The sequence below is a fragment of the Schistocerca serialis genome, unplaced genomic scaffold (assembly GCF_023864345.2).
Source record: "Schistocerca serialis cubense isolate TAMUIC-IGC-003099 unplaced genomic scaffold, iqSchSeri2.2 HiC_scaffold_1187, whole genome shotgun sequence".
NCBI lineage: Eukaryota > Metazoa > Arthropoda > Insecta > Orthoptera > Acrididae > Schistocerca > Schistocerca serialis.
The window spans coordinates 197,501-200,000 of record NW_026047389.1 but is presented as its reverse complement, the minus strand read 5'-3'; the positions used below and the strand labels follow the sequence as shown (position 1 = coordinate 200,000).

Sequence of the window (2,500 nt, the reverse complement as noted above, 5' to 3'; positions counted from 1 at the left end):
TATTAGCTCTAGAATTACCACAGTTATCCAAGTAACGTGGGTACGATCTAAGGAACCATAACTGATTTAATGAGCCATTCGCGGTTTCACCTTAATGCGGCTTGTACTGAGACATGCATGGCTTAATCTTTGAGACAAGCATATGACTACTGGCAGGATCAACCAGGGAGCTGCGTCAACTAGAGCTGAGCAGCCGGCCGCCCGGGAGTGTGTCCCGGGGGCCCGCGCGAACACGCAAGCGTCCGCTCAATTATTCTGCAAACAGGAGGAGGCTGAGCTCCCCTGCACCATACACCTCGAAACCCTCTCAGGTCCCGGCGGCGCGCAGCGCCGTCCTAAGTACTTGGTCGGGTTCGAGAGAGGCGCAATCGCCCGGGGTTTGGCGAGTAGACGCTTTAGGTGCGACCACCCGTGCTCCCAACTGAGCTTGCCGCTGCCGACAGAGGCCCGGGAGCGTGCTGTCGTGGCATTGCCGGCGGGAGACAACACGCGCCACCTACGGTGACCGGCAGCTCCAACGCCAGCGCCACAGAAGGACAAAAGCCCCACTTGGGTGCCGAAGCGAACTCTCCCAGCACAGCGCACGCGCCAACACGTCCGCACAGCTGCGATACAAACCACCTGCGAGAACCGCAGAGGCGACCGAGCAGCAGACGGCGTCGCGGCGCCGAGCGCCGGGCGGCGGCGCATCCTCAGCGCACACAGTCCTCAATCGGACCAGCACACTGCAGATGTCCACCGCGCTTCGCACCGGGCCCGCGAGGACCTACTTTGGCCGCACGGCGCCGCGTGCAGGGTGCGCCGGCGCGCAGCTGCGCCGCCTGCCGCCTCCGTCGGCCGGCGCGCCTGCCACTGGCCGCCCCCACCAGCCGGCTGTAGCGCGTGCGCCCACGCACCGCGCGGCCAGCACGCCGGGAGGCCCCCCCTCACCGGCCGGGGACGGTCCCACCCAGCCACCGCCGCGTATCGCTTCACACCCAGATGCCATTCACGTTCGTGGGCATGGTGGGTATCGCTGGAACAACCGGTTGGTAGCTCAACCGATCGTCGCCATCACTGATTCACCTCTAGCGAGAACAACCGCACCACAACGGTTTACCAGTTGTTCATTTGCGTAACGTCACCAGCAAACGTAGGCGTCCATCGCCATTTGCAAATTCAACGATTGTTGCATGCCTGTGTCAGGTGTCACGACACACTATGTCTGCCCACATACACGCAACAACATGTGCACGCTTCGCGAACACGTGGAAGGTGGCCCCCGTACGTATGCGATGTCCATTGCGCGAACGACTGTCAACCGGCCTCTGTCGCATGTCGCAGATGTGGAACGCAGTGCACCATGCTATCACGGTGTGTGAGAAGAGACGACTACGTCTGACAACACGCGCCACTACATCAACAGACGGCTCATGCTGATCGCCATCCAGGGCATACCACACTGCAATCCAGCTCTTATAGGGAGACGACACGTAGCTGAGTGCACAACATTTGGACCGCATGGTTCGCCGTTGTTGGCGCAGTCGTTGTACGGTCACATGTACCACGATGTATCATTCAGTACATGAGGACCAATGTGCAGTACAGTGTGTGATTTGGACGTACAACATCAGCGGACAGTTGACACAGGCCGTACCACAGCGTAGGCTAAGTGCTTCGCCATGCGAATGCCAATGAACAACTGCAAATGCCAATGAACAACTGCAAAGGGCATTGAGCATGTACGTCCTGCTGCCATCCACATTACAGTGTATAGCTGCAAGGTGTTTAACATGAAGCGATACACTGGGGACCGGGCAGTGCGAGTAGCAAACTATATTGCGGGGGTTGCAGTTAGGCAACACTACACTAATTTAACGCGTCGTATGACAATTACAGAGCAGGTTAAGGCCCAACGTGTGTTGGGTTAAGGCCCAACGTGTGTTGGGTTAAGGCCCAACGTGTGTTGGGTTAAGGCCCAACGTGTGTTGGGTTAAGGCCCAACGTGTGTTGGGTTAAGGCCCAACGTGTGTTGGGTTAAGGCCCAACGTGTGTTGGGTTAAGGCCCAACGTGTGTTGGGTTAAGGCCCAACGTGTGTTGGGTTAAGGCCCAACGTGTGTTGGGTTAAGGCCCAACGTGTGTTGGGTTAAGGCCCAACGTGTGTTGGGTTAAGGCCCAACGTGTGTTGGGTTAAGGCCCAACGTGTGTTGGGTTAAGGCCCAACGTGTGTTGGGTTAAGGCCCAACGTGTGTTGGGTTAAGGCCCAACGTGTGTTGGGTTAAGGCCCAACATAGGTTGGGTTAAGGCCCAACATAGGTTGGGTTAAGGCGCAACATAGGTTGGGTTAAGGCGCAACATAGGTTGGGTTAAGGCGCAACATAGGTTGGGTTAAGGCGCAACATAGGTTGGGTTAAGGCGCAACATAGGTTGGGTTAAGGCGCAACATAGGTTGGGTTAAGGCGCAACATAGGTTGGGTTAAGGCGCAACATAGGTTGGGTTAAGGCGCAACATAGGTTAGG

At 57.5% G+C, this 2,500-nt stretch overlaps 1 non-coding gene across 1 annotated transcript in view; it reads right to left on the bottom strand.

The window, feature by feature from the left end:
- LOC126434402 (small subunit ribosomal RNA) overlaps window positions 1-169 on the bottom strand; it is a 1,910-nt gene extending 1,741 nt beyond the window's left edge. The window contains exon 1 of the ribosomal RNA XR_007579200.1: window positions 1-169. This exon is cut by the window's left edge and continues 1,741 nt beyond it. This is a non-coding gene — a ribosomal RNA (small subunit ribosomal RNA).
- Window positions 170-2,500: the final 2,331 nt, after the last annotated feature.